We start from the raw sequence: 14,266 nt of genomic DNA on the forward strand, positions 1-14,266 counted from the left end.
TATATACGTGGAAAACGCAAATTAACTATCAGGAATGATGACTTTGGGATGGCTTTATCTAGATTGTTCATCTATTCATACAACATTATATATACAACTGAATACTTAAATTCAAGTAAAGACTTGAAAGGTGGTCGTAATACCATATAGAAATGCAAATGTATTACCAAGCCATCCTAGCGATCACCCTGCACAGTAAGACATCAATCATTCAAGATTTCGATGTGAGCCAATAATACAAGAGATGCAGGTATATTATAACCCTGTATGACGTATTACTGATATTTTCGTATAGTTAAGCTGTAGTTCTTCTCGATTGGCATTCGACAAATATAAACTACATTTAAAATCAAAGTCTTCAGACATTTACGGTAGTTCTCGAACCTCATTGTTGACATCGACAGATTCAGGTTTGTTAGCAAGGCAAGTCTTACAGACGATAAACACTTTAAAATAGAATATTCAGATTTTAACAATGAAAAAATTATCACTAATAGGACATTTGGATAGGATAGTTAAAGTTATAGTTAAAATGAGTTTTATGTAATGTAACATCTACTCACTAGTATCATAGCTGTCAAATGTTTGCAAATATGTGAAAATGATTTTCCAGATCTTGGGCTTATAATGCAGCAAATGCTGATAAGAAACTTGCCAAAGTAACATCATAAAAATTGGTGGTTATATAAGAACACAGACTCCAGAATGAACAAGATTGCTACGCTGTAGCGAAATATCACACGCGCTGTATAAATGAGGAATTAAAAATGTGTGTGACAATGTGTCATTGTGGTACGATAGTCAAAATATGCTAAAAGTCCCATTACTCCGACCAAAATAGTAAAATCAAAATGACGGTAAATATGGTCAACCACATACCTGTAATTGCAAACAATCCTACCATAAAATAGAGCTTTCTGTCAAACATTTTCAGAGAAGTTGTGTACACAAGGTGACACCTTTACAATACTTCAAAAATAGTCGTAGTCCCATCGTTAAAAATCTCGGATCAAAATGACGGTATAACATGGTCAACTACAGATGATGGCAAACAATATTTCCAAGTATGAAAGCTTGCAGTAACAATCTCAGAGTAGTTGCGTTAAAAAGGTGTAATTGTCTCAATACTAAAAAAAAAATGGCCATATAATTAAACATGGTCATATTGAAAATGGCTATACAACAGGTCTACCATATATGATGGCAAGCAAGTTTGGCTGTACCTGTAGAAAACTTATTTCAAACGGAATAGCACACCCTAAATTTTACGGTGATGTTGTTAACCGAGCCCGGAAATTTAGATACGATCCGGGTAAACTTATCAATACTTTAAATAAACTTATTCTAAAAGATTACTAATTCAACACTGTAATTAAATCTTTGAATATTGTTTTTATTGGTATAAATATTGATTTTGTTATCAGTAAATCAAAACCATACTAAATATTACACATATGTACTTTCACGGTACTACAATCTGTTGATACATATATTTTGACAATGCACAAAGTCGTGTTTTTCTCTGACTGTTAATGACGTGTTTACACTAAATTCATTGGATGTTGGGTGTGTACTGATTGATATTTTAGTCTTAGATACATGATTTTTTTTATTAGTTATTATTGGCTTTGAAATATCTGTCAGTAACTGCGAGTACTCTCAGATCTGTACTTAGTGTCTTTTTTTGTTGTTAGGGATGAGGTATGGATATATACCCTGCCACGTCCTGTCTGTGTATTTGTTTTTCTTTGTATCGATCTGATGAGTTAGCCTGTTCCAGTTGATTTTTATAGTTTGTTTTTATGTTGTGCTGTCCCAGGTTAGGGGAGGGTTGAGCGCTCACAAACATGTTTAACTCCGCCACATTATGTATGTGCCTGTCTCAAGTCAGGAACCTGTTTTTCAGTGGTTGTGGTCGGTTCATGTCTGTCATATTTGTTTTTCGTAAATTGTTTTGTTATAAATTAGGCTGTTAGTTTTCTTGATTGAGTTATTTTATATTTTTTTATGTCGGGGCCTTTTATAGCCGACTATACGGTATGTGTTTTTCTCATTTTTTAAGGCCGTACTGTTGCCTATAATTGCTTAAATCCACTTCATTTGAATTTTGGTGGATAGTTGTCTCCTTAGCAATCATACCAAATCTCCTTATTTTTATAAAGTACCAAGTATGAGAGCTTTCTAATAAATTGTCTCAGAGGTGTTGCGTTCATAAGGCGTTATTGTCATACTACTTAAAGATAGTGTCACATTTTCATACCCCCACAAGGTGTCATTATTACAATAAACAAAAAAAATCAAAGTACCATAACTCCCATAAAAATCGTAAATAAAATTGATGTTTTATCACGGTCAGAGAAATGAAACAGCAAATAATCCTACTAAGTATGAAAGTTGTATGTCAAACGGTTTCTGAGTATTGATGTGTTTCGGAAGGACGGACGATCGAACGGACGGTGACCATTAACATAATCCACCTGGCACAACACGAGGGGGACAAAACATGATAGCTGCTGGTATAGGTAATATGCTGAGATAAAGAGATGTTCGAAATTCCTTCTTTACATTTTTAGAGCACAAAATTAATAAACCAAAACAGACATAGTTAGCATAAAAGCTGTTTGAGTGCTATATTTTTGGAGAACTTTTTTTCATTTCATAGTAAAATAATTTTATAAAAAAAAATAAGTATATGTGGCGCAATGTTTTAGAAATTATCAAGTTCTTCAATTCGTGATGAAAGGAATCAGGTTCCTTTAAAATCTTGATAAAAAAAAAATTCGCCATCATCATTCTTTTAAATTTTCAAATGGTTGTATTTTGTCTTTTATATATATTTTAAAAACTAAGGATTTTTAAGGTAGGATGAGAGACATATACCGCATTATATGTCTCTGGTAGGATATATAAGAATTATTGTGAAAGCATATAATACGTCACTGCATACACTAATTAAATTTTGGAAACTAAATTTTATTCCAAAATACATTGTACTTATTTTCTTAATAAACTCGTCACAGATACTAGGATTAAAATTGTGTACGCTAGACACTCGTTTCGTTTACAAAAAGACTCGATTCAGTTAAAAGACAAGCCAAATGTTGTACGAAGTTGAAGAGCATTGATGACCCAAAATTCCGAAAGGTTTTGCCAAATACAGCTAAGGTAATCTATTCCTGGGTAGAAAATCCTAAGTTTTTTTTCTCGAAAAATTCAAAGTTTTGTGTACAGCTAATTTACAATTATGACCATATAAATGATATATCATGTCAACACAGAAAAACTGACTAATGGGCTGGTGATTACCTTCGGGGCTAAATTCTACACCGGCATTGGAATCGACCCAGTGGTTGTAAATATACTCACTAAAGATAACAGGATTGAAAGTTTGTACGCCAGACACGTGTTTAGTTTACAAATGACGCATCAGTGACGCTCGATTCAAACAAGTTAAAAAAGTAAAATAAAGTACGAAGTTGAAGAGCAATACTTTCATTACAACACCATACAACAAAATATTACCCTAGTGTTCAACCATGCATAGTTACTTAATTAGAATTTGGAAAAATTCTATACTACAATGAATTTAACTTACAGAAAAAATTCCAGACATTTGATTGGACGAGTAGTTGTAAATATATTCTAACTATAAAACTGTAAAGGCCTATTTAATCATAACTTGCTTTCAAGCAAATAATTTATCCAACACAATTGGTATTATTTTTGTATCATTAAAAATCAAAACAAGCAGGTTAGGATATTAATTGTATAAAGCGTATTACGAATTTTATTGTTACCTGATATTTTTTGGAAGGAATATTTTCTTTTTTTTTTTTAACTCATTCATTTTCATTCATTTCTTCTTTTTTGAGACGTTTAATTTCTGTAAAGCGAAATGATCTACACCGTCTAAGAGGCCTCGTAATACATTTATCACTTTCAAACTGTGATTTTCATGTTTTTCTTTACATTAAGTAAAGTTGTAATATTCAGTTTGGATTTGATTTCATTCTCGAAGAGAAGATTATTTTTCGGATGAATAGAAGCCTATACAACCATACATATAAATAAGAAGATGTGGTATGAGTGCCAATGAAACAACTCTCCATCCAAGTCACAATGTATAAAAAGTTAACAATTATAGGTGAAAGTACGGCCTTCAACACGGAGCCTTGGCTCACATAGAACAGCAAGCTATAAAGGACCCCAAAATGACTAGTGTAAAACAATTCAAACAGGAAAACCAACGGTTTAATCTATATAAAAAACGAGAAACGAGAAACACCTATGGACCACACCAACAAACGACAACCACTGAACAACAGGCTATATGTTTAGTTTTAGTTTTAGTTTCTTTTTCTATTCTAATCTTGAAATACAAGAATGCGAAAACTGACCTAACTCTTAAATGTCGGAGGGATTTAAAACTTTAAAATTGATAAAGTTCTTCAAAACAAAATTTTCTTTGAGCGAAACTACATGCATAAACATATATTATTCGAGATGCGGTAAAATATTTAAAGCGGAAATCTTAGATGGAAGGATTTGCGAACGAAGAAATAAATGACATAGATGTAATTATTGACAACTTGCATCAAGTATGGCCAGATAGAGAGAAGAGGTATTTTTTCTTGAAGACAAGCCGAAATCGAATGTTAATTTCATGGAAAAAAACAACAAACCAAACAACAAATAAAGAAGGGTTTAAGTTTGGGCAAAAACAATCTTTTCCCCCGTTTATTAGGCTGAAATAAATAACATTTACTCTATTATTTTAGATAGGGGACAGCGTTCTTTAAAAGAAGGGAGTATATGACCATATCCTCAGTGTCCAATATCTTCTTGCTACAGTTCCATTAAGTTGTGGGTAGCAGAAACTCTACAGGGGAACTGATGCGAGATGATATCGAACAATCCTGTAGTACCAAAATGGGAATATACCTTTACTACGGATTCCGAACAACGTCTTAAGCCAACAAAAACCCAATGATTTAGTAAAACAAACCAATCAAGTATATGTCGTAAATTAGCAAATAGGGTTCAGGATTTCTATTGTTCAACGCCCATTATGATGGGCAATACATATCAAAGTCTATAAGGACTTGAGGTGCCTCTGCATTGAAAATATTTAAAAACAAAATAACTCAATATTTCACATACAATGCTGTATATCCCATTTTGGTACCCTACCAACACTATAAACAGAAGGGGGGATTAAATTAACTACAAGAACAGACTATAAACAGACAATATAGTACGAACGTTGCCCATTCTGTCAAACGGTTGCCTTCTCATTGAGTGGATATTAAACAAATGAGACAGAATCACATGTACTTCCGCCTAAGTAAATTGACCAATGAGGTTATGACCATATCCTCAGTGTCCAATATCTTCTTGCTACAGTTGCATTAAGTTGTGGGTAGCAGAAACTCTACAGACTTACTGAGGATGAAACCCAATCTAAATTACAAAGGCCCAATCCATTTGTAATGCCTCTTCCCAAAACTCAAAATAAAACATTTCTTCTTTCTTAATATAATTTATTAGATAACAAAGGTTGTACAAATAGCATAATTATACATTACAAAGAATCAAAAAGTTCATGCACAAGTATTTTATAAATTTTAAATTGAATAACTCCTGCAATTTCAATTATTCTCATTAAACTTAGCATAATGATGGTTAGTTATCAGTTGAAAAAATTGAACTACATGTACAAGTACAAATGAATATTACTGTAAAAATACTTGAAATAACTTCCCCAATCTTAAGGCTAGATGACGATTTAGATTTACTTTCACTCTTTGTTAAAACTAGAATAGTCAGCTTGTTCTTTAAATACAGATTCAATATTTTCAGACCCAATGTGTGTTGTAAGCGAAGGAATTTCACCTCCAAGTGTTACCTATGCTGGTTTTTGACGTACTTGTACCTTTGTGGGATTAAAACCACTTTCCATTTCCCATTCCGTAACATGAATGTTGAATGAATTTAAACTTCCTAATGTTTTACTATTCAGAAGAGGAAAATAAAAACACTCTCTACTATATCCAAGAACCAACATACATAAGAGCACTTGAAGGAGAAATCCCTTCACCTACAATCCACGTGGAACATGTAGAACCACTAGGGTATCAGTGACCCTTGAATTGTAAATGAAGACATTTCAAATAAAGTAAAATAAAAACCATGATAATTCTAAATAATTCCCTAATTGAAAATATAAAAAGGTACTAAAAACATTATTTCCCCTTTGCAGCCTTCATTTTGTTAGTCTCTTATCTGATGACTTGTACTAACGCAAAACAAACAAGCACCTCTCTGACATATTCCAGAATCTACAATTTTTGGAGTAGTAATTTCCCTTTTCTCAAACTTCTCGAGTTGCTTTTCCTATAAACACATTGATACAGCTTTAGTGATCTCATCCCCAGCCTAATTACCACCCAACACAGAAAAACACAAAGAAGAGATGTCTAATTTTAATTGATGTCGATTTGCCTGACGTGTTAACTCTTCAAAAGTATCAGCATCATTATGATTAACCTGTCTTGCAGCTTTAGAAAGTTCCTCCAAAGTAAGTAATATGAGTGAATTACTAGGATTATCTTGCAGACAAAGCTCTGCACATTGATGCCACTACTCTGCACATTGTCACCACTTCTCTGCAAATTTACTGGATTACCACTAGTTGTGGGGGTCTTAAAAACAAAAACAAAACCATCAATATTAACACACATTAAGTAACATCAGTGAATCTATATTAATATCAAAATTCTGTGTAAATTACGTCAGTGTTATCAATATTTTCATTTATAAGAATAAAACTAATACCTGGATTCACAACTAGTGTGGAAAACGTAACAGAATTTGTGATTGAGTTATTAGAAAAAACTGCATTAAAAGTAGTCAATAACAGATTTTTTAATCTAAAGTAGTAATTATGTATTTACCAACAAGACAATTTACATTTCAGCTAAATATTGCTTGTTATGCGGTACAAGTTGTTGCTCATAATTGAAGGCAACACAAAGACCCAAGATGATGGCGTTGTTCAATTACTTCCTTATGTTATAATCTCATTGGCACATATTATGCATCTTTCTTTTCCTATTTAGAAATGATTTCTAGTTTGATCATTTTTTTGTCTTCTGACTTCTAAGCTTAATTTTTTGTCATCCAAATCAATGTGTAATTTTTATGTGTAAAATCTAACAGGTTAAATTTTTATCTGCCAGCCAAGACATAACATTCAAAATGCAAGACGTAGAAATGACTTACTTGATCTTGCGACTGGGTTAAATCTTGTCCACTAGGTTGCCTGTATTCATTTGCATACAGTATTAAACAATGTGTGGCCCACCTAGCTTCCTCAACTGTATCATCTCTATCAGAAAATTGAAGTTAATCTTGTTGTTCTTCACCCTATTCAACAATTTAAAATAAAAACGTCAGTTACAAACTCAACAGAGCTTTCATTTTACTTGTACTAACCTTGCCGACTTTAAATAAAACTCATTTATTTTATTACAAAACACTTGACTTAGTTACCTATGATTGCATGTCTATAAACGAATTACAATAATAAGAAAGATAAAACGTGTCAAACAATGAAAAGGTGAATAGAACAAACCTGCTGCCTCAGATATTCCATGGATAAATCATTTAATTTGTTATCTTTTTGAAAACGGGCAAACTCCTTTAAGCTCTGTGGTAGTCCTCTTTTGATAGCTGCCACTAGCCTTATCCCATTTAATGAGTGTCTTCGTTTCAACATGTGGGTAAAACCATCTGAAAAATAAACACACATGTCAACTATCTACACAACTGTACACACTAGTCTAGACATCACATGACGTCGCGCACCTGCTGAGGGAAATCCCCTTTAGGCAATATATATATCTTTCCTCCGCTATTTGGAGTACCACTACACAATTAACTAACAAAGGCAAATGTACTTTTTCATTAAAATCTTTAAAAGAAAAAACGAACAAGTATTTTTTTTTTTCTTTAAAATCGTATATATCATTTTTAAATCCCAGAATTCAATTCAACAATGACTCTCTAATTAAATCCGTGATGACACGTGTCGAGTACACCCTTCGCCACGACGGAATTTTGAACTGCCATAACATTCTTAATACTTCTTTAAATTTCTTGAAAAACTAGGAAAATGAACATATTTTATCAACCAGTTTGGTAATACAATATAAAATACAAATGTTAAAAAATATTGGCCCTTACTGATTACTTATTTTCACACTCGACCTCGTGTCGGGCTTTTCCTATCTATTAATTTATTATATCTCCTTGGCCCTGGTCATTTTTTTGTTTTTCAAATTATACATCATGGCCCTTGCCATTATTCTTCAATTATATCTCAAATTATATGACCTCTTGTCATTCTAATATCATATGGCCTCATGTCATTTTTTATTGACCTCTTGTCATTCTAATATCATATGGCCTCTTGCCATTTTTTATTGACCTCTTGTCATTCTAATATAATATGGCCTCTTGCCATTTTTAATTGACCTCTTGTCATTCTAATATAATATGGCCTCTTGCCATTTAAAATTAAAAATATATATCTTCACTTTAAATTAAAGTATCACGGCTGGCCTTAGCAGTCAGGACACGTCCGCTCTCTTAAGTGGATATTAAACAAATGAGACAGAATCACATGTACTTCCGCCTAAGTAAATTGACCAATGAGGTTAGCACTTGATCCTGATTCTCAATTTTTGAAGAAGAAAAAATGTATTGCCAGGCATAAGAGAGAAAACAATTATTCTGAAAAGTTCGTTAAAAATTGCTGAAAAAATAATCTGCTTTTCCATGATAAAAAGATCGTGAAAGAAAGAGAAAAAATATGTAGCACCTCCTCTATATAGCTTATATGATATATTACTTAAGTTACCTGTATTTTTCATCATCCTATAATTGGTTTGCTCCTTACTTCATGCAATTACTGTAACATTTATATCGAAACTTGACATTGATTTCTAACGTTTATATCTGGATTAATTAGTGAGTTTTATTTCACATTGAAAATTAGCCGTGGGGCGTGTTTATACCTCAACGCTGAAGAAAAGAATATCCCACTTCAATATGATCGGTAAAATAGGATACAATTCCTAATAAAGAGCTGCGCCATGAGCGCATGATACGCCCGTCGCTTTTTCAACGAATAAAGATCTATAATTCCTCAATGTCATATCAGATATTTATAAAAAAAACTGAAGGGAGCTTATTTTAATAGATATAAACCAGTCACCAAAGTTTCATGAAAACTGCTCAAAGCATTTTTGAGTTATTGCCTTAAAACTTGAAAATTCCCCCTTTTTATGAATAAAAGTGGGAAACGTAAAATCTAAAATTATAAAAATCGAAAGGGAGCTTACGTCAATAGATATAAACAATTCACTTAAGTTTCATGAAAATTGGCTATAGCGTTTTTAAATTATTGTCCGATATGTCGACGACGAACGGATGGACGGACAACGGTATACCATAATACGATTCGTAAACGGGCATATACAAATATTTACAGAAAATAATATTTTGACGGTATATAAGTCAGATAATGCATATTTCAAGATTTTTCTTGTCGTTTTACACACCTCATGGTGTCAGGATTGCCAAAAGAAAGACCTCCCTACGGTCGGTCTTACATTTGATCAATTCTGACACACCTCGGCTGCATTATCTATAACAAATCTATATGTTGGAATTCGTGTAAATTAGCGTTATTTCAAATTTTGTTGTGAGTCTGCAACCAATAAAATTAAGAACGGAAACGGGGAATGTGTCAAAGAGACAACAACCCGACCAAAGAGCAGAAAACAGCACAAGGCCACCAACAGGTCTTTAACACAGCGAGAAAATCACGCAACCGAAGACGGGCTTCAGCTGGCCCCTAAACAAAAATGTGTACTTATTCAGTGAAAATGGACGTCACACTAAACTCCAAAACATATAAATGAACCAAATTAAAAAAACATACAAGATTAACAAAGGCCAGAGGCTCCTGACTTGGGACAGGCGTAAAAATGCGGCGGGTTTAAACATGTTTTGTGAGATCTCAACCCTCCCCTATAACTCTAGCCAATGTAGAATAAACAAACACGCAGCAATACGCACAGTAAAGCTCAATTTAAAAGAAGTCCGAGTCCGATGTCAGAATAGCAATTACGGACATGTCAGCTTCAGACCTCAATTAAACTGTTTGAAATATTATGTCTCCATCATATGAAAATCAAGCACAATCACTCCCATTAGGGGTTTAGTATCATACCATCATAAAATATATGAGAAGAACATAACCCGTATCATGCCAACAACTGGTTTTAGAATAAATGTGTTTATTTCCGATGCAAAGACCCTATGAGTGAATCAATATTAATTCCAAAAAATGCCATCTTTAATGACCTGACAACAGTATCGTTACTATATCCCTTCTGAATAAGTCTGTTTAAAGTGTAGCGAGCTAGGGGTTGATCAATAAATTATTTTCTGACTACTGGGTTAAAACCTTTGAATGAGCTCAAGCCTGATGAAATTATAGTGGTTCTAAGAAATCCGAAGGCACAGCAAAAGGCAACTAATGAGTAAAAATTTCCATAATCTATTCAACTTGTGTATGATATTCAATAGTCAATGAACAATAATTATCTTATTTGTATATCTTCAATAGAACCTTTAACATCAACAATGTCATTAGAAAATCAGAAATATGTTGTGACTGGATCACCATAAAAGTACATTTCTATTTGACCTTAGTCAGAATTTCACTAAAAAATGTCCACTGACTGGCCATTCACAGTCAATTACAAGTCAAAAGATTGGCTGGCCATTCACAGCCAATATGACTATTTAACACCAAAAAAGTAACTGAATTTCAGTTATTCAAAATATTCACCAAGCCACCGACAGGACCTTCACAGTCAGTGCTATCACAAAAATTGTGGTGGAAATGTACCAACCAATGTGTCAAATATAATATGGTTATGCAATAGAAAAATTACTAAATTTGCCAATACGGCACAAGGAGAAACACAACAAAATAAGTTACTTTACATGGACTATGTGGATTTATTTGTTTTAATGAGAAACTTTATCTGAAACTTTACTAGTTATTTAATATAAATTTCAATGATATACAATCAGAAATATCCTGGTCCTTCACAGGGTATGCTGATACTAGAATGATCCTTCTTAGGAATCCTATCAAAAATGTACTATAGAATAATAACAACTTTCCTCCTAGTCCTTCACAGGAGAAGTGCTAGGATAACAGGTTTCTGGACCTTCACAGGAAACTGTTATATACAAAAAAATGTGGTTTTATATTTCCTTGGCCCTTCACAAGGAAATCCTATGTTGCCAAAAGTTTTATATAAGAAATGTGAATCAATGAAATGAGAAAATTACTGAACAATGAAAATCTTTGAATAAAATTGAGTTCTGCAAAGGTAAATTACTGAAAATTACTTAAATCAATGAAAAATAAAAGACTATTAGAAAATGCTAACCATTCAAACCAAAATTTGTAGCAGAACTGATTTCTCTCCAAAACTGGTTTGAACGTTGTTTTCAATTTAGACTTTTTACTAATACATATATATATAAACCGTGACCTACACCTTACATTTTACCCCCAACAAAAACATTTAGCGTCCCGCAAATGTCATAAAACTATTTTGTACAATATACAAATTCAAAACTATAGATATACTCCGAGTCAGATCTGATTCATTTTCAAACGGTACCTATACAACTCGTTATGTCTTATTCAAAATAAAATATTATATTATTTCATTTTACATGACACAATGTTACAAAGCGCAAATATAAGAAAATCATTAAAATGTAAAATTATGACTGAAGTAGTTGAGTTTCCACTCTTATGTAAATTCAAAGTGTCGATATTATTTATTTTGCTAACTGCTATAAAAGATCTAAATTCTATTAATTGAATGAAATTATATCTTTACTAGTAGAACTTTAATTATGTACTGTATGAATAATGCAAACAATCTAACTTTTTAGAAAGAAAAATTGGTTTTAATTTTTGATAAATGTCATTTGAAATTTGAAAATAATCAATTACTCTACACCACGCATAGAATTACTATAATTGCCAAAAATATACATCAATTGTCTAAAGTTCTAAAGTTACTGTTTTTCTTCTGGAGGTTCTGGACTCTTCTTCTGTACTGTGGATTTCATCTTGGTTGTGGTCGAGGGTTGAAGTTTTTTCTACGGTTTTGGAATCGGGGGCGTGGCCTTTCAAAGTACTGCCTCATTTGGCCCCTGAAACAGGCTATTTCTGTACTTATGGATGAGATTGTCTTATCAAAATGTTGGAGCTGCTGGAACGTTGTCTCCTGAGCTGTTGTCAAAGTTTTAACGGCACAAAGTAGTACTTTTATGGTACTATCACATTTGAATGAATTACATGCACTCTTTTGGGTAGACAAAACTACTGGTGGGGTATACAGGGGGAGATTTAAAGATGGTGGTAATTCTTCCTCAATTATCTGAGGTAATACGTATTCTACATCTTCCTGAGCGTCCCTCTCAACTATAACTCTTGCGGGTGAGGACAGCTCAGGAGAATAAAGACCTGTTGATAAGTCAGTTAGATCAACCGGGAGGTACTGACTAAAAGACTCCGGTGATATGGTCATCTGTGGTATCATGCTGGATGAAGTGGCTATGGGTGCTGCTGAAGTAGCTGTATGTGATGCTGTTGATGAATTAACCCAACTTTAATTTGATAATGTGGATAATGACAGTAAGGTATCTAAAGTCTGGGCTGGTGCTACTGAATGTGGCGAAAGGTGGACTGGAGCTGCCGGAAGTGGAGCAGAGTGGACTGGAGCTACTGGAAGTGGAGCAAGGTGGACTGGAGATAAGGACACACTACCTGACTGTAGTCCCTTAGGCTGCTCTACCCTCCTCCTCTTGGTACTCCAGAAATCATGGTTATCCTGATGTGTCATTGGTACCAGGTCCAATGGTGTTAAGTGATACGGGTTACTACTTTTCTTTAAGTAGTACTCGTCTCCAACGAACTTATTGCTGGCCATTAACTTGTTCTTCTGAAGTAAATGTAATGAAAAGGTCATAACATGCCTTCTTATCTCTCCCTCCCTGGTGGCTCTAAAGAGACATAGTGATCAGAAAAATGGACTTTCATTTGGGGAAATGTGGTGCTTCCATGTGTGGGCCTCCACTCTGCCCTTCTCCTCAATATAACTGGATCTTGGCAGACATTTCATACACCTGTAGGCTAACCCACGCTTACTCGCAAGATCCCTGTAGTGAGACATCTGCAAAGATAGAAATAAGAGAACGGTCACCAGACATGTAACAAAATTGGGACTTTATAGGTTTGACACACTGGTTGGTCGCCAAGTTGCGATATCCTTGATTTGACATAGTAAGAAAATATTGATTGGTTTCCATCACAACACTGCTGGTTAAGTTGAGACTATCTATTGAACACTGAATAACTCAGTAAGACAAAAATAAAAAAAAGAAAGAATCTTACTACATATATTAGCAATTTACATCAATTGGATGTGATCTTTTCAAGATCTGTAATACATGTACATTAGCAAAACACTGTCAGTTTATTAGAATTTAATTAAATTCTCTTTGGGTGTTTCATTATATTTGAAACAGACACTTTTTTTTATTTATGGGGCAATATTAAGGGTGGCTGTAGACATGGCTACATCAAGATAAAATCATATCAAGGTCACCATGAACCTTGTTTTCACTATGACCATAGTGACAAAATTTATATAACATGTACAGAATGCATGCAGTTTGCATTTCACAAATAAACTAATTCTATTACAAATGTACATCACTAATTGGGTCATTTAATAATATGGCATTTATGGTGATGTAACTGATTTATCATTTAGGGTCTTGACTGCCTTCTTTATGGTTTGTAAAATCCATTTGGGAACTTTTTTTCCCGTAAATTGTTCTAGTTTGTCGTGATTGACAACACGTTTTCTCCCATTTAAACCAAATTGAATTTCATAATTTAAAGGACTATATTTCTGGGTGACCAGACATGGTCCCAAGTACAAGGGTTGCAATTTTGGGCTGATGCCCTCTTTTCTAGTTTTGTTTCGACACCGGACTGGGTCATCACACTGTAGCATATCAGTTTAGCCCTAGTGTCATATATGTCTTTTCTTCTTTTAGAATTTGACTGGAGGTGTTTTCGGGCAACTGCATGGGC

The 14,266-nt window shown here is 33.6% G+C and overlaps 1 protein-coding gene and 1 pseudogene across 2 annotated transcripts in view; one reads left to right on the top strand and one right to left on the bottom strand.

The window, feature by feature from the left end:
- The window catches only part of LOC127701157 (cytoplasmic dynein 1 light intermediate chain 2-like), a 722,868-nt gene that overhangs the window by 393,437 nt on the left and 315,165 nt on the right, over window positions 1–14,266 (top strand). The window lies entirely within an intron of this gene.
- Window positions 5,798–7,839, bottom strand: LOC127702734 (uncharacterized; annotated as a pseudogene).

Source organism: Mytilus californianus, unplaced genomic scaffold (genome assembly GCF_021869535.1).
Source record: "Mytilus californianus isolate M0D057914Y unplaced genomic scaffold, xbMytCali1.0.p SCAF_5, whole genome shotgun sequence".
Lineage (NCBI taxonomy): Eukaryota > Metazoa > Mollusca > Bivalvia > Mytilida > Mytilidae > Mytilus > Mytilus californianus.